General features: G+C 48.7%; 1 protein-coding gene across 1 annotated transcript in view; it reads left to right on the forward strand.

The window, feature by feature from the left end:
* Positions 1 to 17,396, forward strand: part of LOC144763317 (uncharacterized) — a 306,535-nt gene that overhangs the window by 220,467 nt on the left and 68,672 nt on the right. The window lies entirely within an intron of this gene.

The following is a 17,396-nucleotide window of genomic DNA, read 5'->3' on the forward strand; positions in this document are numbered from 1 at the left end:
TAGGGAGTGCAGAGTGGATAGGGAGTGGAGAGTGGAGAGTGCATAGGGAGTGGAGAGTGCATAGGGAGTGGAGAGTGCATAGGGAGTGGAGAGTGCATAGGGAGTGGAGAGTGCATAGGGAGTGGAGAGTGCATAGGGAGTGGAGAGTGCATAGGGAGTGCAGAGTGGATAGGGAGTGTTGAGTGGAGATTGCATAGGGAGTGCAGAGTGGATAGGGAGTGGAGAGTGGAGAGTGCGTAGGGAGTGGAGAGTGCATAGGGAGTGGAGAGTGCATAGGGAGTGCAGAGTGCTTAGGGAGTGGAGAGTGCATAGAGAGTGGAGAGTGCATAGGGAGTGGAGAGTGCATAGGGAGTGGAGAGTGCATAGGGAGTGGAGAGTGCATAGGGAGTGGAGAGTGCATAGGGAGTGCAGAGTGCATAGGGAGTGGAGTGGAGAGTGGAAAGTGCATAGGGAGTGGAGAGTGCATAGGGAGTGGAGAGTGCATAGGGAGTGGAGAGTGCATAGGGAGTGGAGAGTGCATAGGGAGTGGAGAGTGCATAGGGAGTGGAGAGTGCATAGGGAGTGGAGAGTGGAGAGTGCAGAGTGCATAGGGAGTGCAGAGTGCATAGGGAGTGGAGAGTGCATAGGGAGTGGAGAGTGCATAGGGAGTGGAGAGTGCATAGGGAGTGGAGAGTGCATAGGGAGTGGAGAGTGCATAGGGAGTGGAGAGTGCATAGGGAGTGGAGAGTGCATAGGGAGTGCAGAGTGGATAGGGAGTGCAGAGTGGAGATTGCATAGGGAGTGCAGAGTGGATAGGGAGTGGAGAGTGGAGAGTGCGTAGGGAGTGGAGAGTGCATAGGGAGTGGAGAGTGCATAGGGAGTGCAGAGTGCTTAGGGAGTGGAGAGTGCATAGAGAGTGCAGAGTGCATAGGGAGTGGAGTGGAGAGTGGAGAGTGCATAGGGAGTGGAGAGTGCATAGGGAGTGGAGAGTGCATAGGGAGTGGAGAGTGCATAGGGAGTGGAGAGTGCATAGGGAGTGGAGAGTGCATAGGGAGTGGAGAGTGCATAGGGCGTGGAGAGTGCATATGGAGTGGAGAGTGCATAGGGAGTGCAGCTCGAGGGAGTGGAGAGTGCATAGGGAGTGGAGAGTGGAGAGTGCATAGGGAGTGGGGAGTGGAGAGTGCATAGGGAGTGGAGAGTGCATAGGGAGTGGAGAGTGCATAGGGAGTGGAGAGTGCATAGGGAGTGGAGAGTGCATAGGGAGTGGAGAGTGCATAGGGAGTGGAGAGTGCATAGGGAGTGCAGAGTGGATAGGGAGTGCAGAGTGGAGATTGCATAGGGAGTGCAGAGTGGATAGGGAGTGGAGAGTGGAGAGTGCGTAGGGAGTGGAGAGTGCATAGGGAGTGGAGAGTGCATAGGGAGTGCAGAGTGCTTAGGGAGTGGAGAGTGCATAGAGAGTGGAGAGTGCATAGGGAGTGGAGAGTGCATAGGGAGTGGAGAGTGCATAGGGAGTGGAGAGTGCATAGGGAGTGGAGAGTGCATAGGGAGTGCAGAGTGCATAGGGAGTGGAGTGGAGAGTGGAGAGTGCATAGGGAGTGGAGAGTGCATAGGGAGTGGAGAGTGCATAGGGAGTGGAGAGTGCATAGGGAGTGGAGAGTGCATAGGGAGTGGAGAGTGCATAGGGAGTGGAGAGTGCATAGGGAGTGGAGAGTGGAGAGTGCAGAGTGCATAGGGAGTGCAGAGTGCATAGGGAGTGGAGAGTGCATAGGGAGTGGAGAGTGCATAGGGAGTGGAGAGTGCATAGGGAGTGGAGAGTGCATAGGGAGTGGAGAGTGCATAGGGAGTGGAGAGTGCATAGGGAGTGGAGAGTGCATAGGGAGTGCAGAGTGGATAGGGAGTGCAGAGTGGAGATTGCATAGGGAGTGCAGAGTGGATAGGGAGTGGAGAGTGGAGAGTGCGTAGGGAGTGGAGAGTGCATAGGGAGTGGAGAGTGCATAGGGAGTGCAGAGTGCTTAGGGAGTGGAGAGTGCATAGAGAGTGGAGAGTGCATAGGGAGTGGAGAGTGCATAGGGAGTGGAGAGTGGATAGGGAGTGGAGAGTGCATAGGGAGTGGAGAGTGCATAGGGAGTGCAGAGTGCATAGGGAGTGGAGTGGAGAGTGGAGAGTGCATAGGGAGTGGAGAGTGCATAGGGAGTGGAGAGTGCATAGGGAGTGGAGAGTGCATAGGGAGTGGAGAGTGCATAGGGAGTGGAGAGTGCATAGGGAGTGGAGAGTGCATAGGGAGTGCAGAGTGCATAGGGAGTGGAGAGTGCATAGGGAGTGGAGAGTGCATAGGGAGTGGAGAGTGCATAGGGAGTGGAGAGTGCATAGGGAGTGGAGAGTGCATATGGAGTGGAGAGTGCATAGGGAGTGCAGCTCGAGGGAGTGGAGAGTGCATAGGGAGTGGAGAGTGGAGAGTGCATAGGGAGTGGGGAGTGGAGAGTGCATAGGGAGTGGAGAGTGCATAGGGAGTGCAGAGTGGAGAGTGCATAGGGAGTGCAGAGTGGAGAGTGCATAGGGAGTGCAGAGTGGAGAGTGCATAGGGAGTGGAGAGTGCATAGGGAGTGGAGAGTTCATAGGGTGTGGAGAGTGCATAGGGAGTGGAGAGTGCATAGGGAGTGGAGAGTGCATAGGGAGTGCAGAGTGGAGAGTGCATAGGGAGTGCAGAGTGGATAGGGAGTGCAGAGTGGAGATTGCATAGGGAGTGCAGAGTGGATAGGGAGTGGAGAGTGGAGAGTGCGTAGGGAGTGGAGAGTGGATAGGGAGTGGAGAGTGGAGAGTGCGTAGGGAGTGGAGAGTGGAGAGTGCGTAGGGAGTGGAGAGTGGAGAGTGCGTAGGGAGTGGAGAGTGGAGAGTGCGTAGGGAGTGGAGAGTGCATAGGGAGTGGATAGTGCATACGGAGTGGAGAGTGCATAGGGAGTGGAGAGTGCATAGGGAATGGAGAGTGCATCCCCTCTACTTCTCTTCTATGGACACTTGTACTTCTTCTACTTCTCCACCAGCACAGTGTGTGTTTCCACTCGCCCGTGGCACTGGAGACGGAAGCACATCCTTCTTAGGGTGAAAACCGTCTTGTGGTCATTATGGACACTCTTTCCAGTTCTGTACTTTTATGTGATCACACTATGCATTATGGGGGGTGTAGTGTTGCTTTGATTCCATTAGAACACAGCTGAAAACAATGATTTGTAGATAAAAACTCTAGTCCCACTAAATCTTGGAAGTGCTTATTCACACACACACATGCATGCACGCACATATGCAAACACACTCTCTCTCCCTCAACAGGTGCACTACCGCCACACAAGCACGCACACATGTTTGTAAAACAGGTTCTTTAACCCACCATGCCATCCCATAATGCAGTTCGGTTGGCTAGCACACCGTGGCTGACTGAAGATGCGCACTAGGATGGCGCCGGCACTTGACAGCCAGGCACAGAGAGGCGCGTGATTGACAATGGGCGACAAGACGAGCGTGACTGAGAGCAGACGCCAACTGAAATGTCCAACCCTTAAAAAGGAAAGATTTAATGACGGTATTTTTTGTGGAACTGGTGGCGAGCTTCCTGTTTCAAGATGAGTGAGTGGACCATGTCCAAAAAGACTGACACTCCAGTAGGGTAGTGTAGTGCTTTCAGCAAGCGTTGCCTTAATGTGCCACCCCAGCACGATTTAACCCCCTCAGCTGTCAATTGGGCATCTGTCACGTGACACCTGCAGACCAGACTCTGAATTTCTTCAGTGAAATCCAGTAGGGTACAATAGGTCTTACATTTGCAAGAGATTAAGCTGTTGGCAATGTAAATGACAATGCCATTTATTTATCTGTTTTCAAAACCAACACATAAATAAAAATATTGTCATTTACAATGCCAATAGCTCTAACTTTGGCAAAGGCGAAACCGTTGCATTGTAAATGCTTGTTAATATATCGCTAAACAATGAATAAAGCTCACAGATGCAGTACTCGCGCCTACAAAAGTGCAGCTTTTAAGAGTCACGGCATGATGCACACCTCTCCATGTTTGAGTCTATAAGGAGGGTGAGATTCTGGGATTCTTGAAGTTGGTTTAATTGAAATCAATGGAAATGACGTTTTTTTTAGGAGCGCGAGGAAGGTTTTCAGAGCACATGAGGCCCCTGAAGTGAAAGGAGGTACGCCCTTGGTTTTGAGGCCTGTGAGTCCAAGGACATGGACACCCCGCAAAAAAGGCCTAAATGAGATACAGGCATGATGCTGTCAGCCTCATTGCAACAGAGGACTGTAGCACGACAAAAACTGTAGATCTCAGAGCTTTCTAATTTGTAGCATATCTCTGTGTGTGTGTTACTATCCTTTATAAAAGAAACTGTTGTAAACAGCCCATGGCAAAGAAACACAGCGCCCATCTGCTGCTCCTGTCCGTGACGCAGCAGCTTTGAGGTGTGCTTCTATTGTGTTTTTTGAAGCAGCAGAACTCAGATCTGTTAGTACATTTTTTTCACTATTATTAGAACTTTTGCCTCAGTATCGGAGGCCTGTCTCCAATGCGACAAGGGGAGCTGACATGCTGGAGAAGGCAGGAGTTGGTTGCACACCCCCCTCCCCGGTGCCCCTGGTCCGAGGCCCCAGCAGGCAGTGTCTGTCCCTTTCTTCTTTGCCAAGTTTCACACTGCACCTGTGTATAATAACTCTGACCCCTCAAACCACCGGACTGCCCTGCTGACATCTGAATATCTATTGTACACCTGGCTGTCCTGTCCACCCATTCACCGGACAATACTGGCTGACACACGGTACTCGCCACGCCACCCCAGACCACAGGACCATGGTGTGCCCTCCTGACCTTTGGCCTCTTTATTCGGGTACAGACTGCTTGACTATTTATCGTTCTACGACAGTACTGTGCTTGTGTGTGTAACATCCACTAGGCCACGTGGAAGCCTGGGTTCAGTACTCCTGACTCTGTACTGCCTCTTCGACTTTACTGTCCCCTGACAGTACTGTCAGGGGACAGTAGAGTCTTTGTACCAACATGTACAGCCTTAAAAGCAGCACTGGTTTCCTAATGAACTCTGGCCACTGTCAGGCAAGAAACAAGGACACATATATACCAACACATTTTACCGTAGACACAGAATGGGAAAACCCCTAGGGTGCAACAGTCCCTAGATGTATAAAGCCCCCGTGAGCTCGCAAATACTGTGATCTGCAAAAGGTTTACAACTGTAAAGGTGCTTTTTTGTAATGTACAAAAGCCCTGTGAGGAAAATGATTACTGACTCTTAAAATAGCACTTGCGACTCTTTCCAAATTGGAACTGGGAGGGACCATGAAAGGGCTGAAACCCTTTTATTTACAAAACGAAAATATATACATACATTTTATTTTACCGGAATAGTGGTCAACACCATGGAAAACGTTTTTTGACAAAGTACTGTGAATCAGCACTTTTGTGAAATTGCTTGAATTCAGTGCAACCAGGACTACCACTTTTAGAATGTGGTATTGCTTGAATGGGCATAATTTTTAAAAAGTGTCCATGATTGCAACGAGTCAACTCATAACTTTAATTACACCGCACATTGAAAGCAGAAATAACAATATTCTTGTAAGTCTTTTACCTACTAGTACTACCTAGTGTGATACAAGTATCTTCGGGGTGAAAAATATTCAATTCTAATCTCAATGCCTTAGATTTGCATCCACAAAATTAGACTGTTTGTGTCATATCAGAGTTGCTGTACTTTGGAAACTCCTACTGTGCAATTCTAGAGCGCTCGGTATCATAGCTGAAGCTTGTAGACACATTTGAAACTTGCTGGACTCAATCTGCAACAAAATGTTTACCCTGTCGGAGATGAACAAGGAAGTTAGATCGATCCACTGCCATTGTAATCGTTTTGTGTTCTCATTTAATATCTTAGTCAGTGCATTCGAGTGACTGTTGTCTTCATTTACTTTGTTGAGATTAATACACCATTTTGTTAAATATAAACCCAAAATTGAAAACATCGTGTTCTGTTGACTTGGAATATTCTGACAAGTGAAGTGGGCTTTAAGAACAACACCCCTCTCTGGGCTATCCCGTTTGCCACATGTGACTTAAGGAAACAAATGCAACCTCAACAATCAGCACAGCAAACAATGGATCGATGTGCTGGCTCAATTCCCTTAAGTGGAACTACACTGTTTGGAGACAGACCAAGTTGACCTGACAACTGAAAGGGACATGCACGATGTTCAACATCTTTCACCGGAGGTGGCACAGGGAGTTTTCCAATTCACGGATGTCCATAAAGACAATTGGAGCCTCCCCACCCCCACGCACACCCACCCCAATATTGCAGTGCTTTGCCAACATAAGCATACCATAAAATAGCTGTTAAAGTCTGATCCAACCGGTCATAAGGCAAAGCAAATGGGTAGAAAACGGACATATATAATATCTTCTCTATACGTTAGTTACAAAAACTTGTAGATGCTGAAAGTCATACTCCGCCCTTCCAACAACCATTAAAGTAGTTACAACTCGACAATATCATATCAACAGTGATATGATTATATAATGTGGCATGTCGTCTAACATAATGTGCAAGGTCCTGAGCAGTTTCTTTGGAGATGCTGTGGTTGTGTAATTTAAGTGAAATGTGTCGGTTTTGGATTATTACAATGTTTCGGCAACTTTTGTTAATTAACAGAACGAATGCATGCCAACATTTGGGCTGGACATCGGGGGGAAAAGGGCGAATGCAATTTCACCATTCACTTGCATTGAAGTGGGGAAGGTTTTGATTAGAAAAAGGGGGATAAAAATAAGATATTTTGGCTTCAATAGTCACCGTCTAGATCGGAAGTGTGAAAATGTAGGAACGGCTAGATGAAAAATTGCCAGTTTTTTAAATTTCTGAACGAAAACATACAGCTCATCTTGCAATACGAATAACCATGTATGTGTGTAAAATATATGCAAAGCATTACTATACTCATGAGTAGGAGGGCTGGGTGTTTTGCACAGATATTCAGATGCCCGTGCCGTGCATGTTCTCTGCTGTCATAATTTCTTGTCGTTAATGTGAGCTGTAATCTTCATGTGACCTCGGGCAGCACAAATACTCCTCCCCTACTCACCCGGAGGGACAGTAGCATACCTTCAAAGACATACGTCTCAACACACCCCAAGCAGGGGCCACTTACCAAGCCCAGCCAGGTGTCTGCAACATCAGCCACTGTCCCCAAAGCTTGTAAAAGACAGCAGCTACTTTCCATTAAACACAACGATTTAGGGCAGGCTCATGTATCACGTGGGGACAGACGTACCAAACCTGCGGGGGAGTGAGGATAAAGCCATGTCCCCCGGACGGAGCCGGAGAGCTAACGAGCTGTATTTGTCGGGATTATAATCCCCAATATGGTCGCTAGATGACGCCAGAGCTATCTATCGAAGACTTTCTAGTGGTCCGGAGCATCCTTTACTGAAAGGAAATCTTCGCGGGTTTAACAAGGTGCGCGGGGACACGCGGTAAGAGGTTTGGCTGAATGCGGTTTCTTGGGTTCCTCTGTTTATAGCACCTTCAGGCTGCTTCGCGCCGTGCCCGAGGGCACACGCCTCCTCTGCGGCGTGGTACCCATTGGCAATGCCCTGCTGTCTCGAGGTTCTGGTGGAGCAGCCTGCCTCCGCTTCACTGCAGTCCTCATCCGAGGGAGCGGGAGGGGGGCGGGAAAGGAACGGACAGCGGGAGGGGGGCGGGAAAGACACGGAAGCGGGAGGGGGGGCGGGAAAGACAGGGACAGCGGGGGGAGCGGGGGGGGCGGGAAAGACGCGGACAGCGGGAGGGGGGGGGAGGAACGCACTCAGCTGGACTTCTTCCGGCGGCCGTGGTCGGCATGAAATGAGGAAAACAAACACCCAAAAAAAAAAAACGAAACTCCGCCCACCGCCCAATGACGATGCAAAAAGGGTGGAGAGCGAAAAAAATGCAGGAACGCCCACGAATCTGGTCCGGCCATGACGGACAGATCTCTGTTCCAATGGCTAGCCTCCATTTATGGAGCTAGCCAATGGAACAGAGGGCGGATTCAAGTCCCCCATACTGCAAAACTAAAGATTTCTCCTGGGGGCGGAGCTAAAGCTCCGTGCCCCAGGCGAAACCTAAAAAAGTATATTGAAAACATTTCAAAACTCCTTTCAAACAGCTTTCTTCCTTGTGTCCGAGTTGAATGGAGCAGGTTGGCGTTTCAGGCAGCCATCTCCTCCTGCTTGGATTACAGCAGTGCAGCCTTTCTTGGGTTTTCTAAACATCTTATCTGTCACCTTCAGATGGAGCACAATGGAGCTGTCACATCTGTTATTTACTTTACCTTGGATTTACCCCACAGGTTAGCAGTGAATGAACCAATCGTTTTAAGGCATTTTATATGGTGGTGGTTCAAAAGGCACTTTCTTGCACTTGTGGGCATCTCAGCTTCAGCCCTTTCATATGTTTTGTTCCCCTTCACATGCACTATTAGTTGTGCCCAGGCTCAATTGTACCAGAGGAGGCTGATGCTCTTTCTTGGTTCTAGCTCCTGTTCCCAGTACTCCAGAGTTAATAGACTCTACCCATGTGAGTGCATGCTGAGCATGTAAGAGTCAGCACATTAAATCCAGACCTCTTGGCTGAAGCTTTTTTCTTGAATGCTTCAATTTTGTACTCCTCAAATCAGGGCATAGAGTGTTCCACAGCTGAGCTCCCAAAACACAGACTGACACACATTCTTGGGCGTTGCTGTTAAATGAGGCCTCTGGTGAGCAGGTTGGCATTGATAGCGAACAGGTTATTGCTGGCAATGTAGTTTAGTAAGAGACTTAAGGTATATTGGGCCGTGGCCCACCAATGTTGTATAGAGAAATTTGAATGTTGCCCTCTGTACTACCCAGAACCAATTAAAGTCTATGAGGGACCGTGTAATATGAAATGTGTTTTATGTTGAGTAGGTTGATCAAATGTCCCGAGATTGACCAGTCTGTCCCAGTTTCTCAAAGGACTGTTCTTTTCTGCAGGTTCACGTTTCGACAGGCCCTCTCCAACTGCGGCCCGTGCAGGTAAGAGCAGTGGGCCGGGTTGGGGTGGGATTCAACAGACGACCACGAGGGAAAATTAAATAAATGATACATTTTCCCTCTTGGTCGTCTGTCGAAATCCCCCCAACTCGGCCCCACCGCTCTTTCCTGTACGGGTCACGACTGGCCCTCTCATCACACCAAGGATACAGCTTCACTTACTCAGAGTCGTCCTCTGTGCTGCATCACCTCATTCAAGCAGCACAGCAGGATTTAGAGCCTCTTTGGCCAGTAGATGATTGGGCTGCATGATAAAAGCTGGCACATTTTGACATTGATTGAGGTGAATTTCTACTCTTCCATTGCAGACTCGGCAACAGATGGTGAGTACCAATGGGTAGACGCATCTGTTGTCAGCAAGGACTACAGACGTTGAAAGGGGGAGGCTGTGATGCTATGGCCAGATCTGCTGACTTTGGAACTGGGGACCAGGTTTGAGTCTTGGCGTTGGCTCAACATCCTTTTACTGTGGACAAATCACTTCATCGCCCGGTGCCTAAAAAAAAAAAATTAGGGTGACTTTGGTAATGTAACTGAAGCGCATTTAAAGCCCTCCAATAACTTTAGGTCGAGTTGCTATAAAAAAATGCAAAAAAATGTTTTCATGTGATCATGGTATGAACAGGTTTCGGCGGCTGGGGCTGGGCCTGGATCTTTGGACGCTGGTATTTTACATTATGTTATGGCTGCTTGACGAGCTAAGTTTTTTCCACTATGTGGCTCTTGACGCTGAGAGACAAGACGTCAACAGCAACGATTCACATACCAAACAGAAAGAAGAAGGTACGTTTTTAGACCTAGAAGGCCATTTAGTGTTTAGCAGAGGAGGACCACTGTAAATCGCCATGCCATCCACCAAGCTAGACTCACAGTTTGTCCGCCTTATGTAGAGGTGGGAGAAGCACAGGGTTTACCACTGCGGAGCAGCCGCGGGCTCCATCAGTGGAAATCCCTGTGACAGTCACCCATCCTGTTGAAAGCGGGTGACCATCACCAGATTTCACTGCCTGGGGATCCCCAACCTAGGCATGCTGGTCCCAGGCAGGGAAATCATCATGGCCCCCATTCGCACAGAAGAAACCTTTAGTGCTTTAGGTCCATTCAATTCTTATTTTACACAAAGAACTCCTATTTTGGATTGTGTGTTACACAAACAGAAAGTGGGTCGAAGACAACATGGTGCCACTTTGGCATTTCAGTGAGTTTATAGTGGAGCCACTGGTGCAATAGCTGCAATGTAATCTTAGAGATACAGATTAGGAAGGCAGGGGTCCATAAATTGATTGGGCAGTCCTCAGCAAGGGAAGCAAAATCACAGAGTCTAGACTTTGGACCTGACTTAGGGCCTAATTACGAGTTTGGCGGTCCATGGGACTACCAAATCCATGATGGAAGTCCCTGGACCACCAGACTGGTGGTCAACCGGCATATTATGACTATGGCAGTGGTACCGTCACAGGACCACTGCTATCGCTGGGACCCGTGATCCCATGGCAGTGGTGCAGCAGTCATAGGCCATAATATGCTGCCTGTACAGCTGCTGCCCCACCAAGCATATTATGAGTTGCCCCCCTGCCCTCCTTTTCATGCTGGTGAGCATGCCATGAAAAGGGTGTCGGTGAGGAAACTAAAGGGGCCCTATAGAACCCACTGGTGCCTCTGTGCACACGGGTGCATGCAGGGGGGTACATGGCATGCCCCCCCGTCTGTATGCACCCCATGTTCCTGCATGGAACAAAATGCACAACATTGTGCATTTCGGTCCATGCAGGAATGTGCTTTGGTGTTTCCATTGGGGTGCCTTTCTAAGGCTCGCTGCCTGGGACTGCCAAAGCACCACCTGCCAGACCAGGAAAAAACTAAAAATCTGGCAGGCAGGTGGCTTTGGCGGAGTGGCAGTGGGGTGCTGGCGTGGCGGCCCACTGCCACACTACCAAAGTCTTAATCAGGCCCTGTTTGATGGATGGGATTCTCAGTCAAAAATGTAACAGACATACTGTTCACCATATTAAAAGTGCTGTATGATCTAATACTATTTTAATAGAGCTGCTGGGATATGTCATGCTTGTGAAGGAGTATCCTATCCTCAAGATTATAAGTCAGCTCCTTTAGTTATCTGAGAAACCTGCGGCAAGTACTGGCCTTGTTAAAAGAGGATGGAGTCTTTGCTGTAGGCTGAGCAGCAAAACCCTGGTCTTTTGTTTTTTAGCTTTAGAGTTCTTCCCCTTCATCCAATCGGTGATCAGCTGAAATGCATCTTGTATGCCACTCACTTGCAGATAAATTTGAGTGTCTTTAGTGTAAGAATGAAATAACTTCCAGGAGCAATGGATGTTCATAAGAGCATTTATATCTATATCAAGGATAGCCCATTACAGACACAAGACATGGAGGAACGTCAGTCTGTGCAAAAAGTCATACAAGACTTATTGAGAACCTAACTATTCATCCAGAGGTATGAAGGCTCTGCAATCTACTTGACCACATTCACCACAAACTTAATTCAATGTGAAGAACGTGCTAAATGCTAAGTATAGAATAAACAATTATGATACATTATTATTATTATTATTAATCGATTTATTAAGCGCAGTTGCTGCCCAGGGGCGTCCAAGCGCTGAGTTTAGACAGAGACGAGACGGAACACAGGAGGAACTAAAAGGGCTTCCTAAATAGTATGGTTTTCAGTTTCCTGCGAAAAGGGAGTAGGTCGGGTGTGGATCGGAGATCAAAGGGGAGTGCATTCCACAACTTGGCGGCGTTCAGTGAGAACATCCTGCCCCCCGACCTAGCTCTCTTTACTCTGGGTACCACTGCCAGAAAAGCACCGGAAGACCGGAGGTTCCTGTTAGGGTGATAAGGGGTGACAAGGCTGGTGTTGATTGCTGATCCGGTCTTCCAAAAAGCTCGATGTGTGATACACAGAGCCTTGAAAGCCACTCTCTGTCTCACCGGTAGCCAATGTAGGCTTTTCAGTCCCTGTCTGACGGACTGTGACCGTGGGATTTGAAGTATGGTACGTGCTGCACAATTTTGTACCACCTGCAGCTTTCGAAGAGTCATCTCAGGCGCCCCCAGATATAGGGCGTTATTTGAGTCTAAGCGGGACTGGATAAGGCCTTGTACTGCCACCTTCTTGGCATCTAGAGGTAAAAGTGAAAGGACCTTCCTCAGTGTTCTTAAAAGGCCAAAACAGGTGGCAGACAACTTGGTGGCCTGAGTGGAAAAGGAGAGTTTATGGTCTAACCAGACTCCCAAACTCTTGACACTGTCCTTAGGGGTAGGAGGTGCCCCTAGACCAGCGGGCCATAAGGAAGAGAAAAGTAGTGGTGAGGCTGGGCCTAAGAGCATGAGTTCAGTTTTCCCACCGTTCAGTTTGAGGGAGGAGTTGGTCATCCACTCCCTCACGCTCTCCAGGCATTTCAGCAGGCCGGCCGAGGCTTGCCCACCGTTCTCCTGGGCCAGTGAAACCACCAGCTGGGTATCGTCAGCGTACGACACGATTTTAATGCCGTACGGTTCTACTACCCCAGCTAGCGGTTTCATATAGGCGTTAAACAATACAGGGCTCAGCGATGAGCCCTGCGGAACTCCACAGCTAAGAGGCTTGATGGTAGATGTTGTATTACCATCAAAGATCTGGAAGGATCTATCAGCCAGAAAGGACCTAAACCACCTTAGTGCGTTTCCCGAGACTCCGATGTTCTGGAGACGGTTCAGCAGAGTGACATGGCTGACCGTATCGAAGGCAGCACTCAGATCAAGGAGGATCACTGCCACTGATCCCCCCTGATCCAGTATCCTTCGAGACTCTTCGGTCACTGCTAGCAAGGCGGTTTCAGTCCCATGGCCAGGTCTAAAGCCTGTCTGGGAGGTGTGCAGTAGGGAGTGATTCTCCAAAAACTGAACCAGGAAGGCATTTATGTGTTTTTCCAGCACCTTACCGGTCCACGGAAGCAATGAGATGGGGCGGTAGTTGGAGTGGTCATCAGGGTCCAAATTAGGTTTTTTTAAAAGCGCCCGCACCGAGGCTTGCTTCCAGGCAGTGGGCACTGTACAAGTGGTCAGAGATGAGTTTAGCAGCTCCAGGACTACAGGGAGGATGGCATCACCTGCCTGCATCAGGATTTCTGGGGGGGCTGGGTCTCGAGGGGAGCCCGACTTAACCTGGCGAGCCACTTTCTCTAAGGTGACAAGGTCCAGGAGAGGGAAGTGATCCAGAGTCGGCTCAATAGTAGACAGGTCTAAACAGGGAGGATTTTCCGAGTTGGATAGGTCGGACGTCTCATGATTCAAGGCCATGGCTGGAAAGGTGGAATATATGTTCAGCACTTTGTCATGAAAAAAGTCCGCCAGTTCATTACATTGCTCCTTGGTCTTGGTTAGAGGGGGGGCAGTGGGGACACTCGTGCATTGCTTTACTATGTTAAAAATTTCTTTAGGCTTTGATCTGGCTTCCAGGATTTTGTCGGAATAATAAATTGCCTGGGCTGCCTTGATCCCTTCTTTATAGCTTTTGATCGTCTCTCTATAAGCTGCCTTTTTTTCCGGAAGAAAGTCTACGCGCCAGGCTCTCTCCCGTTGCCTACATCGACGTTTTAGCTCTCTCAGCGAGTCAGAAAACCAGGGAGCTGATATCTGCACTCGCTTAGAGGACGATTTGCAAAGAGGCAAGAGAGAGTCTAAAGAATTTGTAATCCAACTAACATAGTTTCCATATGCCAGATTGGGGTCTGAGCAGGATGGCGGGCGGGTAGCGTCTAACTCACGCCTCCAAAGGTCGCCGGGGAGTTTTTTCCAGTTTCTTCTCATCGAGATTTGGGGGGATAATTGGGGGGCTTTGTGGGTGGACCAGGTAAACGGCACCAGGTAGTGGTCAGACCATGGGAGGGGGATAGGTTGGGCAGTTATTAAATCTATACTGTTGCTAAAAATAGGATCGAGAAGGTTCCCTTTTTCGTGGGTTGGGGATGTAACCAGCTGGGTCAGTTGAAGGGCTTCGAGGTCATCAACTAACTCTTTCGCAGAACAGTCGGACGGCGAGTTAAAGTGCAGATTGAGATCTCCCAATAGTGTGTAACTAGCCGCCGATAGGGATCTTTTTGCTACGATCTCTGGTAGTGCTCGAAGGAATAGTTTTGCAGACTCAGGGGGGCGATAGATCAGCGTACCAGAGAAAGAGTGGTTGGCGTTAAACTCTATACAGAATTCCAGACTCTCACAGCCAGGGATGGTGGATGTTGTAGTGCGGCAGTGGTACTGGTCCTTTATGATAATGGCCAGCCCACCCCCTCTCCCTTCTGGTCTGTCGAGCCTAAAAATATGATAACTAGCTGGTAAGGCTGTAACAATATCGGGCTCAGATTGGGCCGTAAGCCATGTCTCTGTTAAAAAGAGCACGTCTGGCTTGTGCTCCTCAAGCAGCATGGCAATTTGTGTACAGTGCTTGGGCAGTGATCGGCAATTTAGTGCATACATGCAGTATTTTGGAACAGTGACCAAAGGGTTATTCCGGAAGGGGTGTTTACAATCTGGGCAACTGAGGGGAAGTTCTGTGGGAGCATATATATGCATGCACTGAGCAGCGACATTTCTTCCTATACTATGTAGGGCTGCCGAGCTATATGGCCTGCCCTGGGAGGTCGGTGAACCAAGGGTTGTGGCCCCTGGTCCCGTCAGGTCGCGGACGGGCGCAGACGGGCTTGCCTTTATGGATGGATATTTAATGAATGAATAATGTGCTGGACAAACAGGATTTCTGTCATATATGTATTATATTTATAAATACACAAACCAATATAAGTATAGTGTGAAAAAGTGAACCAGTAGTGTAGATGACACAGTGCTCATATGATATAAGTATAGACAACAGTTACAACTCAAAAACACTGTATATTCCCCAATGGTTGTATACACTTTTAAGCTCTTGAGCATCTAGGGTAGCTTTCTTAAAGTTAGCATGCCCTCTCCATTCTTTACAGGTGTCAACCATTCAGGAATTTGTGTATACATTTCAACCCAAATATCTTTGAGGGGTATCCTCAGGACACTGTTATCCAACTATCACACCACCAGTAAATGCTGTCTAATAAAGCCCTGTGACCCCTTGGATCTGGCTGCGGTGCATTTCATGTAACGAGGAGTGCTGGTGGATATGTCGGCGGATGACTGAAACCGCCATGCCGCGGTCACCCTGCTAGAGTCTTGGGCTTCACAATCGGAGCTTGTGCTGATGGATTGTGGTAGTTGGAGCCTGACTCGCTCGCCTCCGCCTTGAATAAGATGGGGGTGCCCATGAATACAGTATAGTGGAAATGAGCAAGGGATGGAGCCAGAAAACTTTCCAGGCTCGCGGATTCCGAGTGAGGAAACGCGCTACAAAAGACAGTGAACAGCATGTTTTTGACCCAAAATTTTATTTTCCCCACTTAATTTGTGCGCATTGAACTTACTTCAACTCTAAATTGTGCAGTGTTCCTTGGAATTGTTTTATTTAGAACGCTGTATTGGGATTGAATTATGAATTAAAGATCACTACGCATGCTCAAAGACAAATGACTGGAGGACTACGTCATTAAATTACGCAGTCTCGAACAGCCGCGGCCGGTAGTGGGAGTACCGGCCGGGTGGTGACGTGGGGAGGGGCGGGGTGGGGGGTAGTAATGTACGGATTACGGACTTTAACAGGTAAATAAACATAGCATTTATTTTTATGTTTACTTACCTGTTAAAGACCGTAATCCATACATTACTACCCCCCACCCTGCCCCTCCCCCTCCCCACGTCACCGCCCGGCCGGTACTCCCACTACCGGCCACAGCTCCCAAACGCCACCTCCGATCGACCAACCATGCCCTCGCCGCCGTCCCCCGCATCCGAAGAGCGACAACAGGAGGAAGGTCCTTCTCCTACCTGGCCGCCAAGACCTGGAACACCCTCCCGACCGACCTTCGCCTGACCCAAGACCACCTCTCCTTCAGGAAGAAGCTCAAGACCTGGCTGTTCGAGCAGTAGCGGCACCCCCCCCCCACCCCCCCAAGCGCCTTGAGACCCTCCGGGTGAGTAGTGCGCTCTATAAATGCCTTGATTGATTGATTGATTGAGCTGGTCTCGAAAACACGTGGTCATTTCAAAATGACCAGGTACATTTGACTCCCGTGAACAAGGCTTGTGGATGGATCCGAAACGCGTTGGGATTGGGACTGGCAACATCGCGTATCGCTCAGTGAATGCTGTCTAATTAAATACAATGACCCCTTGGAGCTGGCTGCTGTGCATTACTTGTAAGGAGGAGTGTTGTTGGATATGTCGGCGGGTGACATGTATACATCGGCGGGTGACTCCGGACCCGCCACGCCGAGGCTGCCCTGCTAGAGTCTTGGGCTTCACAATCGGAGTTTGTGCTGATGGATTGTGGTAGTTGGAGCCTGACTCGCTCGCCTCCACTGTGAATAAGAATGGGGGTGTCCATGAATACAGTATAGTGGAAATGAGCAAGGGATGGAGCCGTAAAACGTTCCAGGCTCGCGGATTCCGATTGAGGAAATGCACATCAAAAGACAATGAGCGGCATGTTTTTGAACCAAAATGTTATTTTTCCACTTAATTTGTGCGCATTGAACTTACTTAAACTCTAAATTGTGCAGTGTTTCTTGGAATGGTTATATTTAGAACGCTGCATTGGGATTGAATTATGAATTAAAGATCACTGCACATGCTTGAAAACAAATGACCGGAGGACGACTTCAATAAAATATGTGGTCTCGAAAACACGTGGTCATTTCAAAATGAGCCGGTATATTTGACTCCTGTGAACAAGGCTCGTGGATGGACTCAGAACGCATTGAGGTTGGGACTAGCAACATCGCGTATCGCTCAATGAATGCTGTCTAATAAAGCGCCTTGACCCCTTGGATCTGGCTGCGGTGCATTTCTTGTAAGGAGGGGTGTTGTTGGATATAAATATATCTATATATATTTCTTTTTTTTTTCTAGCCGCAAGGCGAAACGCCTCTGTCGGGGGGGGGTGAGGGGTCCACAATAACCATGTTTTGGAAGAATACCTGCATGCTCTTCGTCTTTGGCTTCACGAATCTGACTGTGTTTGAATATATATATATTCACTGGGGGAAAAAACAAAGGTTACAAAGACGTTATAGTTAGGCTCAGATTTCACACATACAAAACCATAGAAATTCAGCAGTTATAGTTAGCTGAGCTAAATATAACTTCCCTGTGTGGGTCTTACTGGAGGTAACAGGAGGCGTTGTTGGCCACCCAGAACCCTAAGCAT

Source organism: Lissotriton helveticus, chromosome 1_1 (assembly GCF_964261635.1).
Source record: "Lissotriton helveticus chromosome 1_1, aLisHel1.1, whole genome shotgun sequence".
Lineage (NCBI taxonomy): Eukaryota > Metazoa > Chordata > Amphibia > Caudata > Salamandridae > Lissotriton > Lissotriton helveticus.